The sequence below is a fragment of the Mchenga conophoros genome, linkage group LG8, assembly GCF_057382185.1.
Source record: "Mchenga conophoros isolate Kocher_MC1m ecotype Shallow Benthic linkage group LG8, M_conophoros_male_GT1.1, whole genome shotgun sequence".
NCBI lineage: Eukaryota > Metazoa > Chordata > Actinopteri > Cichliformes > Cichlidae > Mchenga > Mchenga conophoros.
The window spans coordinates 29070808-29090440 of NC_140533.1; the positions used below are offsets into that span (position 1 = coordinate 29070808).

Genomic DNA, 19633 nt, shown 5'->3' on the forward strand with positions numbered 1-19633 from the left:
TCACTGAACTCCAACTCTGCATGATTTGTCATCTGGATGCTTTTTGGAAGATTTATGTGACACATATTGAGAATTCTGAAGTTCTGCAAATGTAATAAATTCTTTATTCTATTTGCAATAATTTGCAAGGAAGGATCCAAACACGACACCCTCAGACAGTCAGAATAGAGGAAAACCCCAAAAATTAACACGTTCTGACAAAGACTGGAGGAAACTGGAGCTACACGCACACACGTCAGGTATTCAAATCGTGTGGGGACATCTAATTGACATATTGCTTCCCCAGCCCCTTACCCTAACCATGAAAAATGAATGCCTGACCCCGACCCTAATCCTAAACCTAACTCAGTTGTAACCCTGACAGTAAAACCACATTTTGAGTCTCAAAAATGCCTTCAAATTTGTGGGGACTGGGATTTTGGTCCCCAAAAGTAAAGTAAACTTCTGATTTTTGGTCCCCACAAAGATATGAATGCACGTACACGCACAAAATCAGGACTAATCATGAGTGGGAAACTTTAAACAAGATAAAAGAAACGAATCGAGGTCAACGAGAAAAGGGAAGGAAAACTGATTTGATATACAAACACAAAAACTAGAATAAAGTCAAAGTAATTTAGACTGAATTATGCTGTGTATCATGAACACATTTAAAATGTTGTACAGTAACCGCAGCTATAATTTTAGAGTATGAAGTGTGTGATCTACATAAAATCCTCCTCCTTGTTTTTTCATGTAAAAATATCACTGCACTGTTTTATTATGCAATAGATTTTCCTGCAGGAGAGCACATATTAGGCACAAAAGTCTATAAGAATGCTTTTACTGACCTTATTCATTAGATCGATTACCCATAACGTGACTGAGCTATATTAAATACAGGTTTTTTTGCCATTCTTTCCTACTGTGAGATTCACAGCAGGATGGTGACTATTTTTTCTTCTCCCACGAAGGAGCTCACACTGGCTTCATGTCACCTTACCATAATAACAGTTTGAGAGAGGATAATGCTTTAGCAGTATTCGGTTTACTCTCGGTAGACTTTCTGCACGGGGAAAAGCCAGATGTGGTCACAGAGCAAGTCTCGCTTCTGTGGTGGCAAAAAGCGTTTTCAAGTTCATGCATACTGATGAGCTCGGCTGGATAACACGAGGAGGCTGACATTTAAAACAAAAGGTGCTCACGTCAGATCTTTCTCTTTTAAAGCCAATCTGAAGGAGAAGATACCCACGATGTTAAAGAGATCATCTAAAGTTCCCCGAAGGTCGTTTGATGTAGTTAATACCGTTTTTGATAATGTTATCAAAAGCGTCCTGCGGTTCCATGACACGGAAATCCTTTTAAACTCTTGACAATGCTGTGCGATAATTTTTTTTTTTTAAAGCTTTTTTTGTCATCAGTGTTAAATTTGAATTTAAAGCCAACGCCCACTAAAAACACAGCACATAAAGCCAGAGGTGAATATTTCATAAACGTTAATGCGTTTCTCATTTAAACTATAACAGGTTTGTATGCAAAGGTCTTAAAATGGGCCATAAATCCTTTTCTAGCCTGTAATGGCTCCACTTTGATTCTAACAATCATTTTGTGGGAGATGGAGACACGTTTACAGCAGCCGAAATCTCATTTATGGAATGAAAGTCGTCAAAGTGAACAGAGCCATTCCAGCAGTTAGTTCTGTCTCCGAAAACACAGCCCAAGAGAAACCGAAGGCTTCCGCAGAAACACCCAAACTGGCTTCATTAGCATTCCGTGCTCTGCTTTCACATGGCAATTACTCACCATTAGCTTGTTTTTGTAGTTTATCAATGGCACAATATAATAACAGCTAAATTATCCTTGATTCAAAGTGCCATCTGTTTATTCTGTGATGGAGGCTTTTACTCTGCAGCTAGCTGGTTGTTATTAATCTCCAGGGACTCCTCAAGAGTCAGATCTGCAACTTGCCCTCCCCTGAGTGAGTTCGACTTTCTGCAGGGCGAGAAAGCAAGTAAAGAACGGATGATGTCGCTCGGCTGCTTGCATCCTGTCAGTTTGTCTCCGTTTTGGCTGAACTTCTTTCTGCCTACCTCTGTTTCCCCCTCTTTCTCCTAAAGCTCAATCAAACCTGTCAACCTCCTTGCTTCTGCAGTTTGTCACGCCCCTTCACTCTCACTGTATTTGCAGAGATTTCAGCTCACGTTTGGGAAGAGTGCCCTAAAATCTGTTTCCTGATGTCTTACTCCTGCAGTTATCGGTTTGATTGTGTTGTAGATTTGGCCACAAATTTGCTCTTTTTGCATAGAAACACAGGACCGGGCTAACCCACCTGCTATCTTAGCCTCGTTCAGCTAAAGCTAACTCTACACCAGTTGAAAAAACTACTGCCAACAGGCATCCATCAGACTTTAGCACAGATATATTCTGAGTTCTGGGTATGAATGCAAACATGTACCCTTTATTCAGTTATTAGAAGTTTGTGCAATGGAAAGTAGTTAGTGGATTCATCCCTCAACATCCCCCAGGCCACTGGCAACCCAGCTAGGGTTTGATATTGGTTGTATACTAGGGTTGGACGATATGTAAACATTTTCCAACAAACAATTGTCAGTCCAATAATCAACGATGGGCAATATATTCGTGCATGCGCAGACTTTTTGATGGGCGGAGCAATGTAATCATGCACTGACTGATTTTTGCGTTTACAACACAGAAGAAGTCCAAACATAGATGAACGAACTTCCCCCCCCAAAAATTAACACGTTGATGCGGTGTTGAATGCGATTACGATTTTTAACTCAACCCATCTAGAGCGCACAATGAACAAACTTTGAACCAACAGCCAGAGACATTTCTGGGATTTTGAGTCAGTCTGCGCTCCAGATGGGTTAATTGTTAATCGTGTTAGTCGTGATGATGACGCGTTAACGCTGACAGCACTAAAAAAATTAAGTCACCAATTTGGGATTTCTTTGGCTTTAAACCAAATATAAAAGAGGTAAACCTAAGGATGTAACCAAAGCGGTGTGCTGCTTGTGCAGACGTATAGTGTGAGCAAAGTACTCAAACACGACTAACTTGCATGAGCATGCACATGTCCACTATCTGGCTGAGTATGCTAGGCTATCACCAGCTTCTGCAGCTCCATCAACAAGCATATGGGCGCACTCTGAGGTGGGGGCATTTGCTTCTATTAGCTCCATCATTATTAGCAAACTTACTCATGGGTGAATAAATAAATCACCCTTGAAACAACAATTGACGATTGGACGAATATATTGGAGCCCATCTCCCAACCCTATTTAGGTTTTTTTTTAAATAAAATAAAAAAAGTCTTGATGCATCAAAAGGAAGTGAAAAATACAAGTCAAAAGACTGATAGGAGGTAAAAATCATGTCACATGACCAACCAGAAAGCCGTAAACACTAAATGCACACGTTTTCATAAAGTCAGTGGATTCCATACTGACAGCACTCGACAGTGACGAGCTTAAAAGGAGTCAGTCAGCTGCTGAGTAGAAGCTGCACGTTCAAGTAAAACCCAAAAGAAAAATATTAGAAATGGTCCTCTTGACTTTTTCTTGAATGAATAATGAATGGGGTTCGACTTCATCCATGTTTTATGTCTGTTTGAGCTTCAAGCTCCCAAAATGCCAGTTTCTTTGATACTTACACAAATCTTTTCATGACACCACATTGTGAATACGCTTATTTTCCCACATAGCTTCTCATGTTTTATTGTGCAGATTCTTTGTAAATGGGCCTCTCCATTATCTCCGCGTGGTTCCTCCTCCAGTCTGTGACTACAGTTTGGTCCAATACCATTGCTCCATAAACTCTGTTCTGTCAGTAGCAATAGCCATAATGGCCTGTCCTAAACTGCCCAACTCACTCATACGTGGGGAATTTACATCAAGCCGCCGTAAGACCGCAGGATCTGCAATGGGCTCATATTTTCTGTTCGTCAAAGCTAACTGGAGATGGGCTGACAGCAGTAAGAGCTTCAGTGGTATCATAGATCAGTAGTGGGCCATCTGCTTGTCATTTCTGATTGGGGACATAAATGTAACGCTCTGTCTTTTAAAGTCACCGGTGACCGAGGATATTCAGATGGGAATGTCCAGGAGTTTGTACAGCGGTGAGGAAAGAAAGCAACGCTGCCAAATGGGGATTATACATTTTTCCTTTTAATTCTACTTGAGTTAGTTGATCTGTCCTGGCTCTGTGAACCACAGCTCATTGTTCTCACTTCACACATGCAGCTACTAAACACTTGAACTAATTAAATGGGCTTAATTTGCCAAATTTCTACAGCAGGCACAATTGGGTTTAATACTGTGATGGCCGGGGCCACTCAAAGTGTTAACAACCTAGGATCAAAACCACAATTGCCTTATTTAAAACAGCAGCCACCCAGCTGGCATATAATATCTGTAGGCGATGAAAGGCAGGGGAGACGACGTGGTGGTGGAGGTGGTGGTGCTACGGTTGGTGGTGCTGGCAGTGAGGAACTGTAAGGGTGAGACTGTTAGAAAAATAATGAGCTGCGTGGGTTGTCTGTGTAACAGCTGCTGATACAATGCATCCTTTCCACAGCTTAATTGGCACATAACAATACTGTAGGGGCCCAACTTTGCCCAAAAGCACTGTTTTAAAGTATAGGTACATCTTTCCAAAGCCTGTCTGAAGTTTCCATTACCACCCTCTGTGGGTTCGTTAGATAGGTGGGTTAACTTGAAACTAATTTTCTGATGGATTTGAAGTGTACAAAGTAAGGATGCGGTGATGTTTGTGGAGCAAGTCACAGCGGTGCCGTGGCTCGTCACTGGGTCCTCGAAGGTGCTGCCGCTGTGCCCTTGAAAATAGAAGCAACACAGCATTGCATGTCGGACCAGATGGACTGTGAATCAGAAGGGTGTGAATGACAGATCCTGGGGAGCCCTGCCATCACAGTACCTGCAGACATGTCTTAGTGCCAGATCACAGGACACCTTCAGAGGTCGTGTTGTGTAGGGGCCTCAGGAATTATTCATTTTCTCTTTGATGTGAACGGTTTTCAGTTTAGCTGTTGGTTACTTAGTAACAGCTGCCTTTTTGGCTTTAGTGGGAATTATACAAATGATGAATATTATTGAAGCAGATCTCCAAAATCTGAGGTGAAGCAGGGCAACGTCGTGGTGTTGTGTGACTGTGAAGAATGAAAGTACAAACGCTGTTACTTACACCTTTGGAAACACTGGGCTTTAACCTCTAGGTGCCACGAATATTGCTTTTTAAAGGTGTTTTTACATTTTGCTGTAATCGCAGCAACCTTTCACCTGCGTAGGCTCTGCAAACACACATGGACTTGTTACTAGAAAGTGCCTTGAGCAGGACCAGAAGGGTATTTTCTAAATCTTGTAAGCCGCACCAGGGACTAAAGCTGTGTAACTCGGTCCACCCAGCTCAGGGACTGTCTCGCGTTTGAGATGAAGGCAGTGAGAATCTCATGATGGGACACAAAATATTCCAATAAATAAATAAAAAGCTTATGTCATGCTCTGTAACTGGCTGCTGGCTTGCTGCACAGTCATTTTACAGTCTGGTGATTATTACTTGGCCTGCCAGAAGGATTTGTTTTGATTCCAGCAGAAACACCCAGTTCATTTATTTGGATGGTGGACCGTCTTTATTTACAGTGATGACACGCTCTTCTGCTTCCCAGCGGGAGGGAAGGGCTTCGTGGGGGGAGTGGATCAGAGGCCCACGATGCTTCTGACAGATCTGCTCTGGCACAAACATGACAGATGAGATTTACAGAGTGGTTTGCTGCGATTTTTCAAGCATCTGGATTTAACACTGCTGAAGGGGGTTGAGTGGATGGTGGCGGTGAGGGACTTGGAAATTGGTTTGACTTTAACTCTGTGGTGTAGGAGATTGCAGATAAAGAGTTTGTTTGATGTTTTGTTTTCTGAGACTTGTGCTTTCTTCTAAAGTGAGCCATCTCTGTTCTTGTGTTGATACACTTCATGTCCTCGTTGTTTGCCTTGCAGCCTCTCTTTGCCACATGGAGATGAAAATGCTCTGGGCGGATAGGTAGATGAGGTTGAGGTCATTTCCTGTCTCTTTCAGACATTTTTAGCAACCAGTGTGGCAAACTGATAAGAGCCCCAGCCGGACCTGTCTTGACATACTAAAGAAAGACGTCAAAGTGTTACAGCTGGAGCTCAAGATATCAACAAAGAACATACAAAGCAACACATCACCTCATCTGGGCTTCAAACAGTCAGGTAACCATCTGGAGCTTAATTCTAAAAGATGTAATGAATTTTTTTTTGGCATTTATGGTTTATTTGCAGCACTGTTCTGTTGGACTGAAGTATTTAAACTACAGTACATGAGGAATTCAAGTTATTCTTTCGAATGAAGAAGCAAAATTAAATATAAAATACAAGTGTTACCAATCGGCATGTTATATTCTCAGTTATTTATCCAGTTATTAGGCCTGTGAGACGCAGATGAATAGTAAAATATAACAGTCAGAAATCCTCCCAACAGAAGCCAGATTACAAAAGATTTTTTTTGGTAATCGACTCCTCGAGTTCTGTCAAGTGAGTAATTATTAATCAACTAATTGATTCTGCTTTAGTCGGATGGAACCTGCCAGATGTTGTAATTGTAGCTCTGTCAAACGAGATATTCACCATTTGCAGATTTGGAAGCACCACTGGATACATTTATAGAACATAAATAGTGACATCACATAAAGTAGTGGAAGTGAGTTTTTACATGGTTCTTATGTGCAGGAATAGAGGATGAGTGTCTGACACACACACGTCCATCTACCAGTATCAAAGTATTTAAGTACTTTAAACATACAGAAACTCAGACGTGCTCTTTGAAGCCTTGAGATCAGGACCTGTCTTAGATGTACTCCACCTCTTGTCGCTGGGAAGGCTCCAGCTCTCCTTGACCCTGAACTAGATGAGCTGAAGATGGATGATCAGGAAGTAGATCAGAGTAGAGAAAAGAGACACAAAATTTCTCTGAATGTGATTAAAACAAAGAATTTTGACTCTGAGACACATCATGGTGAAAGTGTGGGCATGTACACTGAGTCACATGATATCACAACAGTAAGCTTCATTCAGATAAAGGTTCATCATCATCATCTTTATTTATGAAAGAAGAGTATGACTCTACACAATGATGACCTGTATTAGTGTTTCTCAGCTAGCTAGTCCAAACGGCGTGCACTCAAAGATGTTCTGGGGATGAATAATTGTGTCTTCTGAAATGATCATTTTTAGTGACTCAGCAGAATCAGGTGATGCAACAGTCCTACCAGGTCTGAGATGAGCCACCGCGCCGTCCTTCCTGCCCAGGGCGCTTTCGTTTGTGTTTACGAGATCCTCTGTGAGAAACATCGAGAAAGAGATGAAAGCGATTAAGCCTTGAAGAATACACTGTAAGAATTACCTCGCCGCTTAGCTATTGCCGCAGCTTTGCAGGCAAGTGCTTCCAATTATCCAGAACATGCCCCGCTGGTTAAACAGTGCAATTATCAGCAAGATGGAGTCATCACCTCAGCGAGGCTCGGACGGCGCGGTCCCGGTCGCCCCGCGTTCTTCTGATTTATTAACCTCTCAGAGGCAGGAGCAAACAGCCGAGGTGGATGTTCATGAATCATTGTTGGTAGAAGCCCCCCGAAGAGCACAAGTGTTACTGCGGTACAGCAAAACACATTTTAAAAGTCATTTACTTTGAATGGCTTTTATACTGAGGCGACACAGCGTAACACGCCATCGCTTATATACAGAAGACAATAAATGCAAGTGAAGCAATAACTATCCAGACAGCACGACGCACGCAGAGGAACTGATGGAGAGCGGGGAACAAACAAACAGCAGCATCAGACAGATGAGTGAAAAACAGGAATATACACGGCTCCATTTCTGAGAAAGAAATGGGGAAAGTGCAGTAAGGGCATTATTATATACAAACTTGCATTTCTTAACTTGACAGCAGTCTTATATCTGTCACACATGATACATAACACATACTCGTCTGTACCATTTTACATCATTCTGAGCAGCTGTAGAGTTGCTGATCAAAGTGGTGTACAGCAGCGGCCCCCAACCCCCGGGCCATGGACCGGTACCGGTCCGTGAGTCGATTGGTACCGGGCGTTTTTATCGTTAACTCGGTTTCCCTGGGTCTTTTCCAGGGTTGTAGCTGTGTGTCTTATTACGAGTTACCATAGCGACCAGAGAGCATTAAGGGGCAGAGAGGAGGATGTTACTCTCAGTGTTGTTGGCGCATTTCAGGAGGACGCTGCTAATAAAGTTACAGTGAATTCTCGTTTATTATTATATTTACAGAATGCCACAGTTTTTGTCTCGGTCATATCGTTTTATTTAGTTGTATTTGTCTGCGACACCTCAAAGGCCGGGCCGTGAAAATATTGTCTGACGTTAAACCGGTCCGACTAACAGTCGCAAAATCAGCAACAAATATTTATATGAATCAAATAAAGCAAAGTAAAGAGGACTTTCTGGATAATAAAAGTCGGGGAAATCTGGTAAGTAGTAACAAAATACTAGAGGGTAGATCCAGGGTAATCCTGCTACAAAGTCTAAAGGCACACATGGTTTAGTGGTTAGCATCCACCTGTAAATCAAAGCAGCTACACCCTAACTCTTCTCTAAATTTGTCCCCAACACCAACTTAAATCCTGAGCAGGGAGACATTTTGGGAGGCTGTGGGGACTGACTCAGTATTTGTATTTGGACAGCAGCATAACTACACACTGAAATGACTCAGTGGTCAACTGTCCAGTTACTTCTGAGCATGCATTAAACATGTGCAGCTCATTGGGGTTTAATTACTTCTGTTAAACCCCTTTGATTAAAACTGAAAGTCTGCATTTAATCGCATCTCGATCGCTTTGTTCCGGAGCTCTTGGGACGGTGTGTAGAAGCAAAGTGAAAAGTTCACTCACAGTGAACCCACATGAACGCCACAGAATCACCGTCGGTCCGGGGAAAGTCCTGCTCTCAGCTGTCAAAGCCTTTTAATGGTGGTCCTGAGATTTCAGCTGAATCATTTATGACTTCACCGTGTCCACACCGAGCCAAGTAAGCAAGAAAGCATAATGTTTGCTCTGTTTTTGCTCCCGCAAACAGCCGACCCTTTCAGCAATCATCTGCAGAGCTCAGGCCTCTTTCTAATTTGCAGCTTTTTGAAAACTGTGACTTCTGCTCGTCATGACTATGAAACACACATGAAATGTCCGTTTCTGTGCTGCCTGGAGAATCATCTGAAAATGCTTGTCTGGGCTTTCCTTATCCATTAGTGGCTTTAGATGGCAGAGTGTGGTCACCATCTTTTCCTTCAGCCCATGACCGTCTCATTATTCCTCCTCTTCTAGTATGCCTCCTTTGTGAATCTCTCATCTGCCTCTCCCTCCCCCGTTTTCCCTCTTTTGCCCCTCACTCTTTTCTCCCCTTTTCCTCTCCCACCGGATTTCTCTGTGTCGCTCTCGCTGCAGGAACTCTTTGCTTCATATAAATGAGCTGCTCATTAGTAAAGCAAAGAGGCGACCAGCCAGCCAGCCTCCTGCCTCCTGCAGCCAGTCGTACACTTCGCTCTCTCACCCGCTCTCTTCCTCTTGTGCTTTCTCATACTCTTTCCCACACTCGCAGTGCGACTTTATTTGCATGATGAGCAGACAATTGATATGCCGAGGTGCACGGGGATCTTTCCAGAGAATCCGGAGACATAACAAACCTTTCAGAGTCGCTCGCATTATTGCCTGTCCCAGCAGCATTATTGGGCGGGTATTCTCAAAGGGTTCACCCAAACAAGTTTTTTCAATTACTTCGAGTCATCTGTAGCTTTATGGATGTGCATACAAACACAAGAGACCATAGACTGACTGTATCTGTTCTGCTTGCCAAGTGCACATCATTATTTTCCCCGTCTCTTATTTCTATCTTTGAATGGTACCACTCATTTGTTAAAGTTAACATTGTTAACACTGAACAACAGTGGAGCCATTTGGGGTAAAAAAATATTTAATCCCTTTAAATCTGAAGGACAGGCAGGAAAAATATGCACCGTAAAAAAAATGACTCCTTTAATCAATAATGGGCAGCACTGTGCTCATAAACCTTGAAGTGAATAACTGTAAAGAGCCTGAAGTGATATTTAGCTCAATTCTAACAGAGCTTGTGTAGGTCAGCAAACTTTTTTTCAATGATGAACTTGTTGAACTAAAAAAAATGATTTCACAATAAAACTCAAACTAAACTTAAAGCTCACAAGTTGACAGAGAAAAGAAACAGTTTTGGAAATTTACAAGATTAAACCGGATAAATTTGAGGAAAAATATAAATTCACAGAAAAAGAAACAAGGAGAATAACTAAAAAAACAAAACAAAAAAACACTTCTGAGAAAAATAAACATCCATTAATCACTGATCATTAAAAACCTGGAATATTTGTTCTATGACTACATATACATGGCTATGGAGGCCCGTTTCCGCCACTTAAAAAAACAACAACTTATTAACTCAAAATTTTGAGAAAGAGAAAATGACATCATTCATGTAGATTACTGCTAAGAGTTGCTTTTCTCAAAAGTCAATGAGCCGAAATTTCGAGTTATGGATACTTTTTTTTTTTTTTTTTTTTTTTTTTTTTTTTTTTTTTGAAGTGGCAGAAACTGGCTTCCATACATATGATTTAAAATAAAAAGTACAAAAATTCTTTCACATGGTGTAAAAACACTGGTTGCTGGAATATTTCATCATTGGCAGGGAAAAAACAACTTTAAGAGAAAAACATTAAAATATTTAGAGTAAAAAAAACTCCCTAATGTAGAATCTCCTGAATTTCCATTTTTAAAAAGTAAATATGGTAAAATGCAGACAAATGTCCTTCAATTCATCTCTAACACTGAGCACCTTACATGTTGCTGACACTACATCACTGCGTATATAGAATTAATTTTTAGCGGCCCTGATGTGGGTGGATGAATATTGCCTCCACCCTCATGTAGTCACTCTGTCACCCTCACATGCTGCAGATGTTAAAGGTTCCTGCTAATTTTGCCGTGAGGCAGACGGTAGGCTGGTGCACTCGAAACCAGGTTACGCTTTAATAGATAATCACCATTATTCCAGCTCTTGGTATGTAAATTTATAGTGAACAGCAGCCTTTGGAAAGTGCCCAGCATGTTGAAAGTGCCCAGTGGGGTCACTTAATGGAGTCGGGGTGAAAATATAGCTTTCAGAAAATGATGGGTATAAAGAGAGGCCATTAACATGTACGCAACACAGTATACAGCAGATAGAGCTGTACTTATGCAGTCTACTGAAGCTCCTCCCTATTGTTTAACTGCGAGCATGTGAAAACATGAATAATGAGTCACAGACCAGCCCCACAGGGTTTGAGTCACGCATGCATTCACAGTCGACATGCAGAAATATTTCATACATCTCAGGGAAAAAACCCATCGGGCTTTCAGTTTTACACATCGGCTGGCTGTAGCCACTGATATCGACGTGCAGCATGCACTTCCTCAACGCCTTCAGTCTGTTCACCGTCTCCTGAGGCCTGCGCAGGGTCAGGATAGTACAGTCAGCAGCCAGCAAATACTAAACAGGAAAAAAACTGCTAATGCAGTGTGACTAGTAGGAAATGACCGTTTCAGCTGAGGCTGGAAGCTGGGCTGAAAAGTCATGTACATTTTGTGCATGTCTGTCCTCAGGTAAACCTGGAAGCTCAAGATTCTGCTCGCTGTTGTTGTCAACCTGCATTTATTTGAATAACCAGCAGTTCTTTGGTCGCAAGAACCTTTGGAAGTCTATGGGAAACTATTGTTTTGGCCTCAGTCACTAGTTGGAGGTTGTACAGATTGCAGCGTGAGTTAATTCTCAGCTATAGTGATTGTTAGAAGGAGAAAAAGAGGAAACAAAAACACTGGCTAATGACTTTTCAATCACAACTTATCAGCAGATGAAGCTGATGGAGTGTCCTTAAGTTTTTCTGCCAGATCCACTCCTCATTGTGACATCCAGTTTCTAACAAACAAGGCAAAAACACTCTTGTAATGCCCTTGTAATGGCTACATGCATCTTTTCTTTGGTACCTCGGTCTATGAGGATTGGGCTTTTCAGACACACAGGACATGTTTTTACTCCTAATTAGTTTTAATGTCAGACTTTACATTTGATGATTTCAGGATAAATTAACAGACCAGTCTTTAAGGTAAAAATATCCTGTCATGTCATGAAATGTTTCAGATTTTCTTTTTTCTAGATGGAATACTGAACGTTAGGGGACATGTGCTGTTTAACCAGCCGAGCAAGAAACATAAAGATAAGAGAAAATCACACCAAACGACTTTTCCATTAGCGCCTGTCATGTTCCATCTTTTTGTGAGAGGATGATGCACAGACACTGGATGAATTTACACTTATTAGGATCTCAGTGGATGTTTGCTTGTCCGGACTCTTGTGCCAACAGTCAGGTTGGCTTTGATTGGAGGATGTGAAACCGCCGCGAGACCAGTGCTCAACATTGGAGAGCAACACACACTGACAGCATATGGTCTGCGTGCAACAGCTTAGCTAGCATATTGGCATCAACACCTTGCAGTGACATCAGGACACAGAATGTCTGACAATTCTGGAAACTGAGGAATTTTAAGGCATTTTCTGCACAATAAGCAAAAACTGAAAACAAAGATTCCAGAACAGCTTGGAAAGCTTCATGGATCAATCAGCACAAGGAGCTTGACTTTTCATGCCTCGTGCACTACTGATAACAGTTTTTGTGTTTTTTCCTTATTTGCCTCCAACAACTTGAACAGCAGTGAAATACTTCAGTGTGCTCTGTTTATTAATCATCTGTTTTCATGATTGCATCGTCTACAATCAAGCTGTCAGACATTTTTAGCCACGAGAGGCGGTCTAATTGGAGCACACTGCGTCAGAACTGGAGAGGATCCTCAGACTTTGATCTTCTGACATATCAGCGGTGCAGTGATTGACACTGAGGAACGCTGCATAAATAATTTTAGTTTCTGGAGGAGCGCACGCATAAAGCAAACACATTTTTTGACCTTAACTCTTTCCTGGTGAGTTGAGTCTCAGTCAGGAGTTTCAGGTCTTATTTAATAAAACATGATGTTCATTTTACAAACTCTGATCCCACTGGAGTCATAAAGAATAATAAATTCAACTATTTTTCTTACAATGTCATTGAAAAGTCACTACCATATGCATGTACAGTGTGCCTCAGCTTGCATTTAAAACACAGACGGTATTGGTCAGAATTCTGAATCAGAGTCCACGTTAGCAATTCGCAGTGACTTGGTGTCAACAACATTTAAATGATGATGGGCGAAACCCTCTACTGGCCATGCAAATTGATCAGGTCCTGAGATAAAATCCTAACTTTGACACCAGCACTTGAAGCGACTCACACTTAGGCAGCGTCCGCTGGAACATCCAACCATCACGGCTTCAGAGTGAATATCTCCATCTGTGGACGTAGCTGCAGCTTGAGGTTTTCAGGCGTGTGAGAGGAAAACAACCTGGTTTCATCTGTTGCTTGGTGAAACACAATTGTTCTAAAAATATGAGGATTACCATTTTACCCTATCACCCAAACCCTGCTTCCAACTCAGTCATGCTTCCACACCATCCGGCTCCTGGCACGTCCAACAGTCTTCCATCGCCATGAAATTGGGGCAGACGGAGGCGAAACCAGCATGCTGAGTGCCCTAAATGAACAAATGGATGAAAGATGCCTTGCAAGTCTCTAAACAGACAGAAAAATGGGGGTACAGGCTATTAACTGGTCAGGGTGTATAACTTATAATGTGAGTGGTGTTGGGGGGGGGGAAAATACCAACAAAGCGTATGAAATAAACTAGCTCCAGGTTAGCTTGTTAGCTCAGACATGGTGGGAATGGAAAACGTTACATGGACCATACTCGATAGTTCTGAGCTTTAATGTCATAAACATCATTGTTAACGTCGTTTTTGTGTGGATTTGACTTTTAAACGATGTTCAGGTTTAAAATGAAACTTTGCCTGCTTTGATAACAAAGGCAAAGAGCTTCATCGTATTTTTATCCTTGTTAATCTCTTCAAATGCTCGTAATCCTCAGACTGTTATGTGGGTGGTTATTTTCTTTTCATTCAGCTCACTCCTTTATGCATTCTTTATAAGGAGGACGTGATTTTTTTTCCTTACCTCTTATTAGCAACATAAATCTGTCAGACCATAATGCACAGACATTACAGCCAACGCTGAGTCAGCGAGTGTTACCCTTTACTCTGCCCTTTTCTTGCATGTCCATCAGGTGTAAGAATCTCCTATTAGGATTTAAAATAATGTGTAAATCAAGCAGTTGAGCCTTCTTCTGCTTTTCCCCTGGAAACATTAGTAATCCAGATGACCTGAGTGCACAGCCACGACGGATACCCAAAGGAATCCTTCATGTTTGATGTTTCAGAAGAATCTGGGTGAGGAGACGATGATTTAACCAGTGTCAGTGCACAGTTTAGGATAGTTGAGATGAGTTTTACAACAGTTACAGTTACAGTTGCTACAACAGTTCTTCTCCAAACACATGTTCCTCATCCACTGAGCATCTCATTGGTTCTACCGTGTTCTGATCCTGTGGTGTCACATAGTCGAGTGGCTTTTATTGTCATTTCAACCACGTTAAGTGGTACAGTACAGAGTGAAATGAGACCCTGGTGCTACACATGACATATAACGGACACAAACAAGACTACATGAAGTCCAATGTGCAAAAAATTGCACAAATAAACAAGACAAGACCGTTCAACACTAGTCAGAACAGGATGATACAGACACAAGACAGTGCAGTGGGAATGTGCAAATACTGTTCATCTGTCAGACTAAACATAAAGTGTCCTGTGGCCTTGGTGCCTTAAAACACAGACTGCATCAATACTGCTCTGAGGTCTCTGTGTGCCTAACCCTAGATGGGCTTCCACAGAAGAAGACAGTGACAGCAACATGGTGGCCAGATACCACAGTGTCAAAACCAAGGAACTCGTAGCAATGACGATATAACTGTTAGTGACACAAAGTGGACCAGAGTGAAAAATATCCCAGCTTTAAGGCAAGGAATTCACACAACTGCCAATGGGAGTGAAGAATAATGCTGATAGGCATGTGAAGGGGTGGAAAGCATCAAAGGGTTCTCTACACAGCTACAGCCTGAGGTAAAAACGAACTACTTTACATGTGGACGGGGCTTTATCGGGCAGAATGTGAGTTCTGCTTTTGGTAATTGTTTTTGTAAATCACAAGATCAAAATAATAATGAGTTAGACGTCAGAGCGGTTAGCACCTCGAGATATCGGTCATCATGGAAAAAGCAAATAAGGACTTGGTAATTAAACTTAAGTTTAAGGAAAGCTCGTTGGGATTAAAATACATGAAAGTAGATGTGTTGGTGAAAAACAGTGAGCCGGTGTTCTGGGAAACCATCCTACCTGACAAACCATCCTACCCGTTGTTTCTGCGCATGCGCACAACACGAAATGAAGTGGCGACCCGTACTACCTTTGTGAATTTTAGCCAGAAAAATACTCTGACCGGTAAAATTAAGTGCCAAACCATCCTTTGTGAATGTGACCTACAAGCATACTAACAGCTAAAATTTAGTGGCAAATCGTCCTACCTTTGTTAATAAGAGCTAGAAACATACTGATTGGCAAAGTTAAGTGGCAAACCGTCATACCCACTTATATTTGTGCTGCAATTACTCTGTGACAGCAGAAATGCGCATAAACTACTTATGGTAGGACGTTTTGCCAAAGTAGGATGGTTTGTCAGAAGTTCTTCGAGTGGTGCTGGAGAAAGACTGACAAGCTGCCAGGTGTAGCGGGTAACTAATTAGAGCTACAGATTGTCCCCGTTGTGATGTCTCTCATGGCGTCGCTTTGTCTGTAAAATGGGTCAAGGAGAAGTTGTTTAGGAAGCAGAGACATTTTATTGCTGTAATTAAAAATCGATTCACACCTGAGTGTTGAACGTGTGGCCTTGCTGTTTCCTCCCTAATCTGACCCTGAAATTATTTTTCAGATTTGTTTCTTGATAGTGGACTTTTTTTTTTTAAATAAAGCTTTGTGGTTTTGTGGTTGCTTCAGTCTCCAGAGAGCAGATATGTCTTCACACACACTCACACACTGTTCTATTCTGCAGTTGATATGACAACAGTTTCCGGGGAGACGGAGCAACCGGTCCATGTGGGAGCCACCTGTTGTCTGTGCACCGCTTGTGTGTCCATGTAAACACACATCAGGCACAAAGAAATGGAAACCACAACACGCGAAAGCGGCGTGGAAGAAAAGTGACGCCAGCTAATGACGAGGGTGTGGAGCTCGGGAGCGCATCGGCTCGTCTGAGCTCTAATTTATCTGCGTTTGCTTTTATGAGGTGTATAAAGTGCGAACCCCGCTTACACTTCATGCTAATGTTGACGCTCCAACAGTTTGGCAGCATCTTTAAAAGAAATCCACACTGGTGCACCCACAGATGTGACTGGGACTTGAAAACTGTCAAAAGACTTTTCTTACAGGATGTTTAATTTCACAGCTTTTTCCATGAAGTATCACAAACACAAGCCTCTAACATTTTTCAGGCCCTAGACAGCTTCTTTAAAAACTCCACTTTTTTAAGACCTCATGTGTTGTTGATTTGGCTGTAATGAGAGATTCCGACGTGTGGAGAGGATCCATGATACTGGACATAGCTGCTGTTCAGTCTGATGTCATATTCATGCAGTCAATGTCAGGTCATAGTGTTCGGAAGTGTCTTGAAGCCTTGTGTTTCCCTCTTCCTGGCCTGTGTGACCCTGCTTTTCTCTAAGAGGTGGTGCATGATGTCTGCAGATGGTCCTGGGTCATCTCTCAGCTGGACATCCAGCAGCTAAGAAGCATCCAAGATATGTTTTATAGGCATAGCTATCAAAAACCCATCAAGTTAATCAATCCTAAATATTGACACGCTCAGGCTGGCCCAACACTCAGGACTAGAGGCCATTTAACATTTTAATACTGGTATTATAACTGACAAAAGTAAAATGAATGCGCTTCACTATGTAATGCATGCTGTGGTCAGTCCTTCTAAAATAAGCAAGTACTCAAGACTGAACAGTGACTGCTTGCCAATTAAGCCTGTAGTTGGATCGATAGATGCCGAAAAGTAATATCAATTTATAAATGGTATCTGACAACTAAAAAAAAATTGAGCCTAGGCGTTAATTTTGGCAGGCCACAAAGTCGAGCCGAGCCAACATCTGAGGGTAGCTAAAGCCGGCTGCATTAGCATATGACTCAGCCGATGCTCTTCTAACTGGTGAACCTCATCCAGAGCTCGCCGTTTCATCAGCTGTAGCCTTCAAATCGTTTTGCATATCTGCAAGCTGCTTTGCAACCCACCTGAACCCCATTAGCTTCTCCTTCATCCTCTCCTGCTCCACATATGCACGTTCTGTTTACTTTGAGTTCTTTTGTCTCATGTTATTGTTTTGTTTGCTTTAGCTGCTGTAATAAAGGGACACGAGCAAACAGTGCATCGAGCAAGAAATAAAAATGACTGCAGATTGAAATAACAACCTTCATTTGACAATAATGATCCTGCCTGAACTGTATCTGTGCTTTAATGTAAACGCATGTGATTTCACCATGAGCCGGTTCACTGAGCGGCTCCGAGTAGAAGCATCCTTCATCTAATAATTTCCTTGAGGTCCTTTTTATTGGCGAGTTTATCTGCTTTAAAAAGAAGCATAATACATTTTGGAACAGAGTCTTTTAGCCACCACGCTCTGCCGTGAATGCACTGAAAATGTCATGTGGATATATTTGTGGATGCATGCTTCCATAAATTCAGTATATTGGTAATCCCCAATTGCAGACTCTTTGAGGTCGTCCACATTGTCTCACTGTCAGCCTCAATCACCGAACGCCGTGTTAGACCTCGCAGAATTAGTGTAGCCACTTTGTCTCCTCTTCTGAATAGAATTAAAGGCTCCACGGGTCGGCAGGTCGCCTCCACTTGCTCTTAAATCTCATTGTGTCCACAGACGGAGGGTGGATTTATTTCAGCAAAGGTGGTAATCCACCGCTCAAGGAGAAATAGCTGTTGTTGTTTTTCAGCCCTCGGGGAGACTCTGCAGGGCGTCAAATAAGAAATGGTGAGGTCTGGCCGTTTCAGGGGTTTGTTTTTCACTTTCTTCTTGTTTTGCTGCTTTTGTTTTGGGAATGGATGAAGTCTGATTGTGTCTTTGCCGTAGAGAGGAAAAAATAAATTGATCTTCTTGCAGACTTTGGAGAGCTGCCATTTCATTCTGTGACTGACCGGAGCGCTGCCGCAGTGAGATTGCCAGTGATTGTGACTGTACTCCACCCTGCAAACACACTTTAGTTTCCATGAAGACTTCTTTTGTTGCTGTTTTTCCCCTTAAGAAGTATAACTCTCAGATTTGCAGGAATTAACCTTTTGTTGTCTTTCTGATGTGCATGGGCTGATGGAAACTGCGAACGGCCACAAATTAATTATTGATCAAAATACGAGTCACATTAATCTTTGTAGCCATCGCCAACGAGCGTTGAAACAAGCGCTGAGAAAGGAAACGAATTCTGGGATTTCAGTTCTTCTTCCTTGTGTTTGGCTTTTGTTTTTCCTCTTCCTCTCTGTCTTCACTTGCCACCATTCATTATTTACTGCCCACCTTCTGTATAATTAAAGCCCAAATTAAAGTAACGCATAAAAAGAAGAGGGCAGAAACTGTGATTCTAACTCAGTTCTTTAGTAACTAAAACCATCTCAGAGTGATTCAAAGAACCCTTTGTGACTCTCAGAAGAAGCTTCATGAATATATCATGCATTAATAATGACCTGTAGCTTCAGAACAAGCATCGTTCATCTTTTATGACACATGTATTAATTATGAAGAGATATTTTAGTTTAAAGACGCTGACCTGATTTGTTTATGATTTACAAATAATTACTTAATCATTCATGAATATGTAATCAAACACTTTAAAGGTTCAGCTTAGATCACTAATGGGAGCACGAGACGTTAGTGTTATTACTGACTATGGTGCTCGGGTCGTTGTTATTCTGATGATATTAATGTTATTGATTTAATGTTTTGAATAATTTAACAGTCATACTTTAAAGGATAATATACTTTATTATCCTTTGAAGCAGATTTAGTCTATAATGAATGCTGCCTGAAACTCTTTCCCCTAACTCTGCCCACTGACTCTCTGGTTGAGAAACTGGCTGATGTAGTAATGTAATGTAATGTGAAATGTAATGTGTATGTGTTAGTCCCCATAGGGAAATAGTTCCTCTGCATTTAACCCATTCACCCAGTGAAGCAGTGGGCAGCCACCAATGCAGCGCCCGGGGAGCAGTGTGTAGGGACGGTACCTTGCTCAGGGGTACCTCAGGGTAGCCGTTCAGTGGAGTCGAACCCCCGACCTTCCGATCAGGGGGCCACCACTCTACCTACTGAGCTATCCCTGTAGCACCCATTATCTCGGTGACCTCTGTTTTTCCCACAGAACCGATTCTGTGTGTGCATGTGTTGGAGGGCGGGGGGCTACAGGGG

General features: G+C 41.9%; 1 protein-coding gene and 1 pseudogene across 2 annotated transcripts in view; both read left to right on the forward strand.

The window, feature by feature from the left end:
• Window positions 1–19633, forward strand: part of grid1b (glutamate receptor, ionotropic, delta 1b) — a 618013-nt gene that overhangs the window by 31567 nt on the left and 566813 nt on the right. The window lies entirely within an intron of this gene.
• LOC146569162 (uncharacterized) overlaps window positions 4420–19633 on the forward strand; it is a 61012-nt pseudogene continuing 45798 nt past the window's right edge.